Consider the following 16,599-nt stretch of genomic DNA (forward strand, 5'->3'; position numbering starts at 1 on the left):
AGCGCCTGTTGGGTAGGCGCTATGTGGACTCCAAAGGACCCAAAATGGCATCCGGAATGTGTGCGCACACTTCTAGCCTGACGTGCGCCGGACGCCATATTGGTAAAGGTGTTTGCACACGTGCAGATAACGAACCCCGGCACCATGTAAAGTAGGGAGAATATATAGTAGATTAGTGTGCAACGCTGATTTAAAGGGACAGGTGCGACTTTGGAACTCAACGTTCCAGCCAAAGCATTGTCTTAACCTCGCACAACTGAACAGGTCGTAAACATCATGGAGGATCCCCCCCCCACCCCACCCCCACCAGTGCTTTTTAAAGGGATCATCATGCAGGAGTTACAGATTAGTCGCTGGATTATTGTTTCTGGCTGCTGATGCAATTATACATGTTTTTGGAGATCTCCTATACTTGAATACAACGACTAGGGGACATAGCCTAGAAATTAGAGCCAGGACTTGCAGGACTGAAGTTAGGAACAAAGGGTGGTAGAAATTTGGAATGTTCTTCTGCAAATGACAGTTGATGCTAGCTCAATTGTTCATTTTAAATCTGAGATTAATAGATTTTTGTTAATCAAAGGTATTAAGGTATTAAGGGATATGGGGCTAAGGTGGGCATATGGAGATAGGTCATAGATCAACCATGATCTCATTGAATGGCAAAATAGGCTTAAGGGGCTAAATGCTGACTCCTGTTCCTATCTTCCTATGTTCCCATAATAAAGTTTCAATACTGTACAGGGAGTGGGCTGGTTAGCTGACAGGCAACAGGAAGGGCACTTGTGGAGTGGCAGGGGTGGGACAGGAATGTTGTCATCCTGAGAGAAGTCAGCAGGTTCATGTTCCATGGAACCACTGCCACTTGCTGTCTCCTGTTTTGCGCCAACTTTCTCCTGCAAGAAAGCAGGAAGTGTGTCGGGGAGGTTCTGCAAGATGTTTGGGTGATGTGGCTGTCATGATTGAAAATCTGCCAGTGTGTGTGACCTGTGCGTTGTGGGTGTGCGGCTTGCAACAGTGGTAATGTGTGAGGGTGAGAGGAAGCATCTGGTTGGAAGAGTTGAGTACTGATTGAAAGAGTTTGTTGCTAGGTGGGTGATGGGGTTGTAGTGCGTGGAGCAGTGGATGCAGTTAGTGGTGCAGCTGGTAGGAAATGCCACTTGACAGTTGGCCTCACTCAGCTTGACCACTCATGTCAAAGCATTGAACTTCTTTCTGCACTGCATCCATGTTCGTGGTGCTATGCGCCTAGCATTGACTTCGTCCCCTACTGCCTCCCACTGCCTTGGGAGCATATGTCTGGATGACCTCTTGCACCCCCCTGCGGATATGGGATGTCCCTCCTTCTGTCCACCTCTTGCACCAAGGCCTCTAGTGCATCATCAGAGAACCTTGGTGGAGGCCCGGTACAAACTCAGATCGCCAGATTGGTGGGATCTGGTGTGCAGATTGGAAGATGTGGGATTTAGTAGTGCGCAAGAAGTAGGAATGTGTCTACTCTGTATCCGAATCAACGCCACTGTGAAGGCCTCCCATTGTTCAATTACTATTTTTCCTACCAATTATCTCGATTATATATTTTTAAATTTGTTCTCAGGATGTGGGCGATGCTGGCAAGGCTGTATTTATTGTTCATTCTTAGTTGCCCTGAGAAGGTGGTGGTGGGCCTTCTCCTTTAGCGGCTACAGTCATTGTGCTGATAGTTCTCCCATGATGGTGTTAGATAGGTAATTGTAGGATACTGATTCAGCAATGATGAAGGAACATTGTTACATGTTCAGTCAGGTTGTTGTGTGACTTAGAGGGGCCTAAGTCTTGTCCTGATATTGAATTGTTGCTGATAGGCCCATCTGATTTAAATTCTTATTTTTTTTAACTCTGAAGCAATTGTTTGCTAGAAAGGGCATTTAGAGTTACGGTACGGTAGCATAGTGGTTATGTTACTGGGCTAGTAATCCAGAGGCCTGGACTAAAATCCAGAGTCATGAGTTCAAATCCCGCCACGGCAGCTGGCGAATTTAAATTCAATTAATTAATTAAATTCAATTATTTAAAATAAAATCTGGAATTAAAATACCAGTATCAGCAATGATAGCCATGAAACTACCGGATTGTCGTAAAAACCCATCTGGTTCACTAATGTCCTTCAGGGAAGGAAGCCTGCCGCCCTGACCCGGTCTGGCCTATATGTGACTCCAGACCCACAGCAATGTGGTTGATTCTTAATTGCCCTCTGAAATGGCCCAGCAAGCCACTCAGTTGCAAAATCTCGCTACGAAAAGTCATAATAAGAATAAAACCGGACGGACCACCCGGCATCGGACCACTAGGCACCGGACACGACAACGGCAAAACACCAAGCCCCAGTCGACCCTGCAAGGTCCTCCTTACTAACATCTGGGGACTTGTGCCAAAATTGGGAGAGCTGTCCCACAGACTAGTCAAGCAACAGCCTGACATAGCCATACTCACAGAATCATATCTTTCAGCCAACGTCCCAGACTCTTCCATCACCATCCCTGGGTATGTCCTGTCCTGCCGCCGGGACAGACCCACCAGAGGTGGCGGTACAGTGATATACAGTCAGGAGGGAGTGGCCCTGGGAGTCCTCAACATTGACTCTGGACCCCATGAAATCTCATGGCATCAGGGGCAAGGAAACCTCCTGCTGATTACCACCTACCGTCCTCCCTCAGCTGATGAATCAGTCCTCCTCCATGTTGAACACCACTTGGAGGAAGCACTGAGGGCAGCAAGGGCACAAAATGTACTCTGGGTGGGGGACTTCAATGTCCATCACCAAGAGTGGCTCGGTAGCACCACTACTGACCGAGCTGGCCGAGTCCTGAAGGACATAGCTGCTAGACTGGGCCTGCGGCAGGTGGTGAGCGAACCAACACGAGGGAAAAACTTACTTGACCTCGTCCTCACCAATCTACCTGTCGCAAATGCATCTGTCCATGACAGTATTGGTAGGAGTGACCACCGCACAGTCCTCGTGGAGATGAAATCCCGTCTTCGCACTGAGGACACCATCCAACGTGTTGTGTGGCACTACCACCGTGCTAAATGGGATAGATTCAGAACAGATCTAGCAGCTCAAAACTGGGCATCCATGAGGCATTGTGGGCCATCAGCAGCAGCAGAATTGTATTCCAGCACAATCTGTAACCTCATGGCCCGGCATATTCCTCACTCTACCATTACCAACAAGCCAGGGGATCAACCCTGGTTCAATGAGGAGTGCAGAAGAGCATGCCAGGAGCAGCACCAGGCGTACCGAAAAATGAGGTGCCAACCTGGTGAAGCTACAACTCAGGACTACATGCATGCTAAACAGCGGAAGCAACATGCTATAGACAGAGCTAAGCGATTCCACAACCAACAGATCAGATCAAAGCTCTGCAGTCCTGCCACATCCAGTCGTGAATGGTGGTGGACAATTAAACAACTAACGGGAGGAGGAGGCTCTGCAAACATCCCCATTCTCAATGATGGCGGAGTCCAGCACGTGAGTGCAAAAGACAAGGCTGAAACGTTTGCAACCATCTTCAGCCAGAAGTGCCGAGTGGATAATCCATCTCAGCCTCCTCCCGATATCCCCACCATCACGGAAGCCAGTCTTCGGCCAATTCGATTCACTCCACGTGATATCAAGAAACGGCTGAGTGCACTGGATACAGCAAAGGCTATGGGCCCCGACAGCATCCCAGCTGTAGTGCTGAAGGCTTGTGCTCCAGAACTAGCTGCGCCTCTAGCCAAGCTGTTCCAGTACAGCTACAACACTGGCATCCACCCGACAATGTGGAAAATTGCCCAGGTATGTCCTGTCCACAAAAAGCAGGACAAATCCAATCCGGCCAATTACCGCCCCATCAGTCTACTCTCAATCATCAGCAAAGTGATGGAAGGTGTCGTCGACAGTGCTATCAAGCGGCACTTACTCACCAATAACCTGCTCACCGATGCTCACTTTGGGTTCCGCCAGGACCACTCGGCTCCAGACCTCATTACAGCCTTGGTCCAAACATGGACAAAAGAGCTGAATTCCAGAGGTGAGGTGAGAGTGACTGCCCTTGACATCAAGGCAGCATTTGACCGAGTGTGGCACCAAGGAGCCCTGGTAAAATTGAAGTCAATGGGAATCAGGGGGAAAACTCTCCAGTGGCTGGAGTCATACCTTGCACAAAGTAAGATGGTAGTGGTTGTTGGAGGCCAATCATCTCAGCCCCAGGGCAGTGTCCTAGGCCCAACCATCTTCAGCTGCTTCATCAATGACCTTCCCTCCATCATAAGGTCAGAAATGGGGATGTTCGCTGATGACTGCACAGTGTTCAGTTCCATTCGCAACCCCTCAGACAATGAAGCAGTCCGAGCTTGCATGCAGCAAGACCTGGACAACATCCAGGCTTGGGCTGATAAGTGGCAAGTAACATTCACGCCAGATAAGTGCCAGGCAATGACCATCTCCAACAAGAGAGAGTCTAACCACCTCCCCTTGACATTCAACGGCTTTACCATCGCCGAATCCCCCACCATCAACATCCTGGGGGTCACCATTGACCAGAAACTTAACTGGACCAGCCATATAAATACCGTGGCTACGAGAGCAGGTCAGAGGCTGGGTATTCTGCGGCGAGTGACTCACCTCCTGACTCCCCAAAGCCTTTCCACCATCTACAAGGCACAAGTCAGGAGTGTGATGGAATACTCTCCACTTGCCTGGATGAGTGCAGCTCCAACAACACTCAAGAAGCTCGACACCATCCAAGATAAAGCAGCCCGCTTGATTGGCACCCCATCCACCACCCTAAACATTCACTCCCTTCACCACCGGCGCACTGTGGCTGCAGTGTGCACCATCCACAGGATGCACTGCAGCAACTCGCCAAGGCTTCTTCGACAGCACCTCCCAAACCCGCGACCTCTACCACCTAGAAGGACAAGGGCAGCAGGTGCATGGGAACAACACCACCTGCACGTTCCCCTCCAAGTCACACACCATCCCGACTTGGAAATATATCGCCGTTCCTTCATTGTCGCTGGGTCAAAATCCTGGAACTCCCTTCCTAACAGCACTGTGGGAGAACCGTCACCACATGGACTGCAGCGGTTCAAGAAGGCGGCTCACCACCACCTTCTCGAGGGCAATTAGGGATGGGCAATAAATGCCGGCCTTGCCAGCGACGCCCACATCCCGTGAACGAATAAAAAAAAACATAGTATGGGACTGGAGGCCGGATTGAATAGGGATGGCAGGCATTAGTGAACTAGTTGCAACACAAGTTGGTCTGGTGTCCAAAAGCTAACATTTGGTACATTTACAGCAGTAGAGATATTTAAATGTACCATCTGACATGTTACTGGAGGAATTCCAGGCAGCTTGAATGTATGTGATTATGTTCTGATACACACACCCAACCCAGCAAAACATGATGGCATGCCTTTGCAGCATTCTTCACAGGCTGCAAGAAAATTACCTTGCAATAGGACAATAAGTTTGAATGTGGTAAGTAACAACTAGAATATTTTAGTCCACCAGACCCCAAGAAGGTCAATGCAATCCACAAGGCCGCAGCCCCAAGTGATGCGCCAGAATAAGTCTTCTAGGCATGATTATTTACTGTTCTTACTTTATTCAAATTTAGCTACAATTATGGAGCTATTGCAAGAGCAACTAAATGCAGCTAAATACTTCAAGTGGGAAGACAAACATGACCACGCCCAACTTCAGATCAAACAATTGCTATCTAGTCATACAGTGATGGCTTATTTTAATACTAATAAAGATCTATGTTTATCCCAGCCGGCTAGGCTTAGGAACCATACTAATGAAGAAAAGATCATCTTTATGTAACTAGACCTATCATAGATGTCAATCATTCATTTAATTTCACAACGCAACACTACAGCTAGATTGAAAATTGGCAATTATATGGACCATGCAGTGCTTCCTGGTATATATCCATAGCTGGCAATTTTCAGTGTTTACAGATCTCAAGACATATTCTGCAAGCCACAGTCTGAATCTTCTTCTAGGATGCAGTGCTGGTTGCAGAAAGTCCAATCTTACAATGTGATCATTAACTATCAGCCTGGAGCTGATAAGCCTGTTGACTATATCATGACACCCACAACCGGATGCTGTCACGAGTCATAGAGAGCTGAGGAGATCATTAATTTGGTAGGATGGAGGAGTTGGACATTGTGGGGGTAGGGGGGAATAGGACATTGGGAGGTGGGGATGGGGGGAATCGAACTTTGCGGGGAGGAGGATTGAACATTGGGGATGATCGAACATCACGGGAGGATCGAACATCACGGGGGGTCGAACATCACGGGAGGATCGAACATCACGGGGGGTCGAACATCACGGGGGGTCGAACATCACGGGGGGTCGAACATCACGGGAGGATCGAACATCACGGGGAATCGAACATCACGGGGGATCGAACATCACGGGGGGTCGAACATCACGGGGGGTCGAACATCACGGGAGGATCGAACATCACGGGGAATCGAACATCACGGGGGGTCGAACATCACGGGGGGTCGAACATCACGGGGGGTCGAACATCACGGGGGGTCGAACATCACGGGAGGATCGAACATCACGGGGAATCGAACATCACGGGGGGTCGAACATCACGGGGGGTCGAACATCACGGGGGGTCGAACATCACGGGGAATCGAACATCACAGGGGGATCGAACATCACGGGGGATCGCACATCACGGGGGGATCGAACATCACGGGGGATCGCACATCACGGGGGGATCGAACATCACGGGGGATCGCACATCACGGGGGGATCGAACATCACGGGGGATTGAACATCACGGGGGGATCGAACATCACGGGGGATTGAACATCACGGGGGGAGCGAACATCACGGGGGATCGAACATCACGGGGGATCGCACATCACGGGGGGATCGAACATCACGGGGGATTGAACATCACGGGGGGATCGAACATCACGGGGGATCGAACATCACGGGGGGATCGAACATCACGGGGGGGGGGAATCGAACATCACGGGGAATCGAACATCACGGGGGATCGAACATCACGGGGGGAGTCGAATATCACGGGGGGTCGAACATCACGGGGATCGAACATCACGGGGGATCGAACATCACGGGGGGGAGGAATCGAACATCACGGGGGGGGGGTCGAACATCACGGGGAATCGAACATCACGGGGGGGGTCGAACATCACGGGGAATCGAACATCACGGGGAATCGAACATCACGGGGGGTCGAACATCACGGGGGGTCGAACATCACGGGGGGGGGTCGAACATCACGGGGAATCGAACATCACGGGGGGGGGTCGAACATCACGGGGAATCGAACATCACGGGGAATCGAACATCACGGGGGGTCGAACATCACGGGGGGTCGAACATCACGGGGGGTCGAACATCACGGGGGGGGGAATCGAACATCACGGGGGGAATCGAACATCACGGGGGGTCGAACATCTGGGGGGGTCGAACATCACGGGGGATCGAACATCACGGGGGGTCGAACATCACGGGGGGTCGAACATCACGGGGGGGGGAGTCGAACATCACGGGGGGAATCGAACATCACGGGGGGTCGAACATCTGGGGGGGTCGAACATCACGGGGGGGGGAGTCGAACATCACGGGGGGTCGAACATCACGGGGGGTCGAACATCACGGGGGAATCGAACATCACGGGGAATCGAACATCACGGGGGATCGAACATCACGGGGAATCGAACATCACGGGGGGGTCGAACATCACGGGGGGTCGAACATCACGGGGGGTCGAACATCACGGGGGGGGGAGTCGAACATCACGGGGGGTCGAACATCACGGGGGGTCGAACATCACGGGGGAATCGAACATCACGGGGGGGGGGGAATCGAACATCACGGGGGATCGAACATCACGGGGGGGGGGAATCGAACATCACGGGGGATCGAACATCACGGGGGGATCGAACATCACGGGGGGGGAATCGAACATCACGGGGGGGTCGAACATCACGGGGGATCGAACATCACGGGGAATCGAACATCACGGGAATCGAACATCACGGGGGGTCGAACATCACGGGGGGTCGAACATCACGGGGGGTCGAACATCACGGGGGGGGGGGAATCGAACATCACCGGGGGGGGAATCGAACATCACGGGGAATCGAACATCACGGGGGGTCGAACATCACGGGGGGGGGGAATCGAACATCACGGGGGATCGCACATCACGGGGGGATCGAACATCACGGGGGGTCGAACATCACGGGGGGTCGAACATCACGGGGGATCGAACATCACGGGGGATCGAACATCACGGGGGGGGGGAATCGAACATCACGGGGAATCGAACATCACGGGGGATCGAACATCACGGGGGATCGAACATCACGGGGGGAGTCGAACATCACGGGGGGTCGAACATCACGGGGATCGAACATCACGGGGGGGGGTCGAACATCACGGGGAATCGAACATCACGGGGGGGGTCGAACATCACGGGGAATCGAACATCACGGGGGGGGGTCGAACATCACGGGGAATCGAACATCACGGGGGGTCGAACATCACGGGGGGTCGAACATCACGGGGGGGGGTCGAACATCACGGGGAATCGAACATCACGGGGGGGGGTCGAACATCACGGGGAATCGAACATCACGGGGGGTCGAACATCACGGGGGGTCGAACATCACGGGGGGTCGAACATCACGGGGGGGGGAATCGAACATCACGGGGGGAATCGAACATCACGGGGGGTCGAACATCTGGGGGGGTCGAACATCACGGGGGATCGAACATCACGGGGGGTCGAACATCTGGGGGGGTCGAACATCACGGGGGGGGGAGTCGAACATCACGGGGGGTCGAACATCACGGGGGGTCGAACATCACGGGAATCGAACATCACGGGGGGGGGGAATCGAACATCACGGGGGATCGAACATCACGGGGGGGGGGAATCGAACATCACGGGGGGAATCGAACATCACGGGGGGGGGGGAATCAAACATCACGGGGGATCGAACATCACGGGGAATCGAACATCACGGGGGGGTCGAACATCACGGGGGGGGGGAATCGAACATCACGGGGGATCGAACATCACGGGGGGGGGTAATCGAACATCACGGGGGATCGAACATCACGGGGGGGGGAGTCGAACATCACGGGGGGTCGAACATCACGGGGGGTCGAACATCACGGGGAATCGAACATCACGGGGGGGTCGAACATCACGGGGGGGGGGGGGAATCGAACATCACGGGGGATCGAACATCACGGGGGGTCGAACATCACGGGGGGGGGAATCGAACATCACGGGGGGAATCGAACATCACGGGGGGGGGAGTCGAACATCACGGGGAATCGAACATCACGGGGGGGGGGGAGTCGAACATCACGGGGAATCGAACATCACGGGGGGTCGAACATCACGGGGGGTCGAACATCACGGGGGGGGGAGTCGAACATCACGGGGGGTCGAACATCTGGGGGGGTCGAACATCACGGGGGGGGGAGTCGAACATCACGGGGGGTCGAACATCACGGGGGGTCGAACATCACGGGGAATCGAACATCACGGGGGGGGGGAATCGAACATCACGGGGGATCGAACATCACGGGGGGTCGAACATCACGGGGGGAATCGAACATCACGGGGGGGGGAATCGAACATCACGGGGGATCGAACATCACGGGGGGGGGGGAGTCGAACATCACGGGGGGTCGAACATCACGGGGGGGGGGGAGTCGAACATCACGGGGGGATCGAACATCACGGGGGGGGGGGAGTCGAACATCACGGGGGATCGAACATCACGTGGGGTCGAACATCACGGGGGGGGGGGGAGTCGAACATCACGGGGGGGGGGGAATCGAACATCACGGGGAATCGAACATCACGGGGGGTCGAACATCACGGGGGGGGGGGAGTCGAACATCACGGGGGATCGAACATCACGGGGGGTCGAACATCACGGGGGGGGGGGAATCGAACATCACGGGGAATCGAACATCACGGGGGGTCGAACATCACGGGGGGGGGGAATCGAAAATCACGGGGGATCGAACATCACAGGGGGGGGAATCGAACATCACGGGGGATCGAACATCACAGGGGGGGGAATCGAACATCACGGGGGGCCGAACATCACGGGGGGTGGAATCGAACATCACGGGGAATCGAACATCACGGGGGGGGAATCGAACATCACGGGGAATCGAACATCACGGGGGGCCGAACATCACGGGGGGTGGAATCGAACATCACGGGGGGTCGAACATCACGGGGATTGAACATCACGGGGGGTCGAACATCACGGGGGGTCGAACATCACGGGGGGTCGAACATCACGGGGGATCGAACATCACGGGGGGGGGAATCGAACATCACGGGGAATCGAACATCACGGGGGGTCGAACATCACGGGGGATCGAACATCACGGGGGGTCGAACATCACGGGGGGGGAATCGAACATCACGGGGGGTCGAACATCACGGGGATCGAACATCACGGGGGGGGGGAGTCGAACATCACGGGGGGGGGGAATCGAACATCACGGGGAATCGAACATCACGGGGAATCGAACATCACGGGGGGTCGAACATCACGGGGGGTGGAATCGAACATCACGGGGGATCGAACATCACGGGGAGTTGAACATCACGGGGGGGGAATCGAACATCACGGGGAATCGAACATCACGGGGGGCCGAACATCACGGGGGGGGAATCGAACATCACGGGGGGTCGAACATCACGGGGGGCCGAACATCACGGGGGGGGAATCGAACATCACGGGGGGTCGAACATCACGGGGAATCGAACATCACGGGGGGTCGAACATCACGGGGATTGAACATCACGGGGATCGAACATCACGGGGATTGAACATCACGGGGGGTCGAACATCACGGGGGGTCGAACATCACGGGGGGTCGAACATCACGGGGGGTCGAACATCACGGGGATTGAACATCACGGGGGGTCGAACATCACGGGTGGGGGAATCGAACATCACGGGGGATCGAACATCACGGGGGAATCGAACATCATGGGGGGTCGAACATCACGGGGGGGGGAATCGAACATCACGGGGGGCCGAACATCACGGGGGGTCGAACATCACGGGGGGTCGAACATCACGGGGGGGGGAATCGAACATCACGGGGGGTCGAACATCACGGGGGGGGGAATCGAACATCACGGGGGGTCGAACATCACGGGGGGGGAATCGAACATCACGGGGGATCGAACATCACGGGGGGGGAATCGAACATCACGGGGGATCGAACATCACGGGGGGGGGGAATCGAACATCACGGGGGGGGGAATCGAACATCACGGGGGATCGAACATCACGGGGGGATCGAACATCACGGGGGGGGAATCGAACATCACGGGGGATCGAACATCACGGGGGGTCGAACATCACGGGGGGTCGAACATCACGGGGGGTCGAACATCACGGGGGGGGGGGAGTCGAACATCACGGGGGGGGGGGAATCGAACATCACCGGGGGGGGAATCGAACATCACGGGGAATCGAACATCACGGGGGGGGGGAATCGAACATCACGGGGGATCGCACATCACGGGGGGATCGAACATCACGGGGGATTGAACATCACGGGGGATCGAACATCACGGGGGGGGGGAATCGAACATCACGGGGAATCGAACATCACGGGGGATCGAACATCACGGGGGGAGTCGAACATCACGGGGGGTCGAACATCACGGGGATCGAACATCACGGGGGGGGGTCGAACATCACGGGGAATCGAACATCACGGGGGGGGTCGAACATCACGGGGAATCGAACATCACGGGGGGGGTCGAACATCACGGGGAATCGAACATCACGGGGGGGGGTCGAACATCACGGGGAATCGAACATCACGGGGGGGGTCGAACATCACGGGGAATCGAACATCACGGGGAATCGAACATCACGGGGGGTCGAACATCACGGGGGGTCGAACATCACGGGGGGTCGAACATCACGGGGGGGGGTCGAACATCACGGGGAATCGAACATCACGGGGGGGGGTCGAACATCACGGGGAATCGAACATCACGGGGAATCGAACATCACGGGGGGTCGAACATCACGGGGGGTCGAACATCACGGGGGGTCGAACATCACGGGGGGGGGAATCGAACATCACGGGGGGAATCGAACATCACGGGGGGTCGAACATCTGGGGGGGTCGAACATCACGGGGGATCGAACATCACGGGGGGTCGAACATCACGGGGGGTCGAACATCACGGGGGGGGGAGTCGAACATCACGGGGGGAATCGAACATCACGGGGGGTCGAACATCTGGGGGGGTCGAACATCACGGGGGGGGGAGTCGAACATCACGGGGGGTCGAACATCACGGGGGGTCGAACATCACGGGAATCGAACATCACGGGGAATCGAACATCACGGGGGAATCGAACATCACGGGGAATCGAACATCACGGGGGGATCGAACATCACGGGGGAATCGAACATCACGGGGGGATCGAACATCACGGGGATCGAACATCACGGGGAATCGAACATCACGGGGGAATCGAACATCACGGGGAATCGAACATCACGGGGAATCGAACATCACGGGGGGTCGAACATCACGGGGGGGGGGAATCGAACATCACGGGGGGAATCGAACATCACGGGGGGGGGGGAATCAAACATCACGGGGGATCGAACATCACGGGGAATCGAACATCACGGGGGGGTCGAACATCACGGGGGGGGGGAATCGAACATCACGGGGGATCGAACATCACGGGGGGGGGGAATCGAACATCACGGGGGATCGAACATCACGGGGGGGGGAGTCGAACATCACGGGGGGTCGAACATCACGGGGAATCGAACATCACGGGGGGGTCGAACATCACGGGGGGGGGGGGGAATCGAACATCACGGGGGATCGAACATCACGGGGGGTCGAACATCACGGGGGGGGGAATCGAACATCACGGGGGGAATCGAACATCACGGGGGGGGGAGTCGAACATCACGGGGAATCGAACATCACGGGGGGTCGAACATCACGGGGGGGGGAGTCGAACATCACGGGGGGGGGAGTCGAACATCACGGGGGGGGGAATCGAACATCACGGGGGGGGGAGTCGAACATCACGGGGAATCGAACATCACGGGGGGTCGAACATCACGGGGGGGGGAGTCGAACATCACGGGGGGGGGAGTCGAACATCACGGGGGGTCGAACATCACGGGGGGTCGAACATCACGGGGGGGGGAATCGAACATCACGGGGGGAATCGAACATCACGGGGGGGGGAGTCGAACATCACGGGGAATCGAACATCACGGGGGGGGGAGTCGAACATCACGGGGAATCGAACATCACGGGGGGGTCGAACATCACGGGGGGTCGAACATCACGGGGGGGGGAATCGAACATCACGGGGGGAATCGAACATCACGGGGGGGGGAGTCGAACATCACGGGGGGTCGAACATCACGGGGGATCGAACATCACGGGGGATCGAACATCACGGGGGGGGGGAATCGAACATCACGGGGGATCGAACATCACGGGGGGTCGAACATCACGGGGGGGGGGAATCGAACATCACGGGGGGGTCGAACATCACGGGGGGGGGGAATCGAACATCACGGGGGATCGAACATCACGGGGGGGGGGGAGTCGAACATCACGGGGGGTCGAACATCACGGGGGGATCGAACATCACGGGGGGGGGGGAATCGAACATCACGGGGGATCGAACATCACGGGGGGTCGAACATCACGGGGGGGGGGGGGAGTCGAACATCACGGGGGGGGGGAATCGAACATCACGGGGAATCGAACATCACGGGGGGTCGAACATCACGGGGGGGGGGGAATCGAACATCACGGGGAATCGAACATCACCGGGGGGGGGAATCGAAAATCACGGGGGATCGAACATCACGTGGGGGGAATCGAACATCACGGGGGGTCGAACATCACGGGGGGGGAATCGAAAATCACGGGGGATCGAACATCACGTGGGGGGAATCGAACATCACGGGGGGTCGAACATCACGGGGGGGGAATCGAACATCACGGGGAATCGAACATCACGGGGGGGGGGAATCGAACATCACGGGGAATCGAACATCACGGGGGGGGGGAATCGAACATCACGGGGGGGGGGAATCGAACATCACGGGGGGGTCGAACATCACGGGGAGTCGAACATCACGGGGGGGGAATCGAACATCACGGGGAATCGAACATCACGGGGGGCCGAACATCACGTGGATCGAACATCACGGGGATTGAACATCACGGGGGGTCGAACATCACGGGGATTGAACATCACGGGGGGTCGAACATCACGGGGGGGGGGAATCGAACATCACGGGGGGTCGAACATCACGTGGATCGAACATCACGGGGATTGAACATCACGGGGGGTCGAACATCACGGGGATTGAACATCACGGGGGGTCGAACATCACGGGGGGTCGAACATCACGGGGGGTCGAACATCACGGGGGATCGAACATCACGGGGGGGGGAATCGAACATCACGGGGAATCGAACATCACGGGGGGTCGAACATCACGGGGGGGGGGAATCGAACATCACGGGGAATCGAACATCACGGGGGATCGAACATCACGGGGGGTCGAACATCACGGGGGAATCGAACATCACGGGGGATCGAACATCACGGGGGGGGAATCGAACATCACGGGGGGTCGAACATCACGGGGATCGAACATCACGGGGGGGGGGAGTCGAACATCACGGGGGGGGGGAATCGAACATCACGGGGAATCGAACATCACGGGGAATCGAACATCACGGGGGGTGGAATCGAACATCACGGGGGGGGTCGAACATCACGGGGGGTGGAATCGAACATCACGGGGAATCGAACATCACGGGGGGCCGAACATCACGGGGGGGGAATCGAACATCACGGGGGGTCGAAAATCACGGGGGGTGGAATCGAACATCACGGGGGGTCGAACATCACGGGGGGTGGAATCGAACATCACGGGGGGTCGAACATCACGGGGGGTCGAACATCACGGGGATCGAACATCACGGGGATTGAACATCATCGGGGGTCGAACATCACGGGGATCGAACATCACGGGGATTGAACATCACGGGGGGTCGAACATCACGGGGATTGAACATCACGGGGGGTCGAACATCACGGGGATCGAACATCACGGGGATTGAACATCACGGGGGGTCGAACATCACGGGGGGTGGAATCGAACATCACGGGGGGTCGAACATCACGGGGGGTCGAACATCACGGGGGGTCGAACATCACGGGGGGTCGAACATCACGGGGATTGAACATCACGGGGGGTCGAACATCACGGGTGGGGGAATCGAACATCACGGGGGATCGAATATCACGGGGGAATCGAACATCATGGGGGGTCGAACATCACGGGGGGGGGAATCGAACATCACGGGGGGCCGAACATCACGGGGGGTCGAACATCACGGGGGGTCGAACATCACGGGGGGGGGAATCGAACATCACGGGGGGTCGAACATCACGGGGGGGGGAATCGAACATCACGGGGGGCCGAACATCACGGGGGGTCGAACATCACGGGGGGTCGAACATCACGGGGGGGGAATCGAACATCACGGGGGATCGAACATCACGGGGGGGGAATCGAACATCACGGGGGAATCGAACATCACGGGGGGTCGAACATCACGGGGGATCGAACATCACGGGGGATGGAACATCACGGGGGATCGAACATCACGGGGGGGGGAATCGAACATCACGGGGGATCGAACATCACGGGGGGTCGAACATCACGGGGGGTCGAACATCACGGGGGATCGAACATCACGGGGGGTCGAACATCACGGGGGATCGAACATCACGGGAGAATCGAACATCACAGGGAATCGAACATCACAGGGAATCGAACATCGTGGGGGGGGTCGGCCCATCGCGGAGGCAGGGGGATCGGCCAATCAGGAGGGCGAGGGTGGGTCGGCCAATTGTTGGGTGTTTAAAAGGTAGGCTTGGTGGGCTGGGGGGAAACACTCCTGCTCCTCCTGGCCCACAAGCAGTGTAATAAAGACTCTTACCTCATGGATCCGGCCCTTCTCGCCTCCTTTCATCCGCTGGGTTTCCTGCAGCCCGGCAAACTCGGCCTGCAAGTGTTAAAAATAAAACATTAGTTAAACTGGAGGCATGCAGCCTCTTTAAAATCTTTTAGTGACTGACCCGCCTCCTGAGAGTGTGTTGGTTGCCCACCCCCCCGACCTGCCTCCGCAAGATGGGGTGGGGTTGCCAATTTTTAAAATTTCTAACCCCCCACCCACCTCCCCACCCCACCCACCCTGGGGGGTTAAAATTACCCCCAAGGTCTCCATTCTAAACTTCAAAATTCTAGCCGTTTGCCGAACAGCTTGGATTTCACCAGCTTCGAACCAAAGCATAATAGGCAACTGCAGATTCTGAGGCGGAAAGATTCATGAGAACTATTGGTTGGAGGGTTTATTTTAGAAGCAACAACTTTAACACGGCTGGGTAACTATTGTGCTATGTATCACTCACCACACATGAAGCAAC

Source organism: Heptranchias perlo, chromosome 1 (genome assembly GCF_035084215.1).
Source record: "Heptranchias perlo isolate sHepPer1 chromosome 1, sHepPer1.hap1, whole genome shotgun sequence".
Classification (NCBI taxonomy): Eukaryota; Metazoa; Chordata; class Chondrichthyes; order Hexanchiformes; family Hexanchidae; genus Heptranchias; species Heptranchias perlo.